Genomic DNA, 226 nt, shown 5'->3' with positions numbered 1-226 from the left:
TGCCAGAGATGCCAACTGTCAAACTTAGTACTTAAGGAAATTGGACATTTCATACTTAATAACCTATTATTCAAATTTGGCTTAGTTATAAAATAATGCAAATTTTTGAAAGATAATTGTGGTGAAGACTTTCACTTTAGAGAAAAGAATAAAAAAGTTGGTGGAAAATTTGGTTTAGGAAGAAGCCAGTCAATAGAATGGCTTAGTTTCGTACCAGGTCTCTTGG

This window comes from Otolemur garnettii, unplaced genomic scaffold (genome assembly GCF_000181295.1).
Source record: "Otolemur garnettii isolate 467f Iridium unplaced genomic scaffold, OtoGar3 scaffold00059, whole genome shotgun sequence".
NCBI lineage: Eukaryota > Metazoa > Chordata > Mammalia > Primates > Galagidae > Otolemur > Otolemur garnettii.
Note: the sequence above shows the minus strand (reverse complement) of the source record.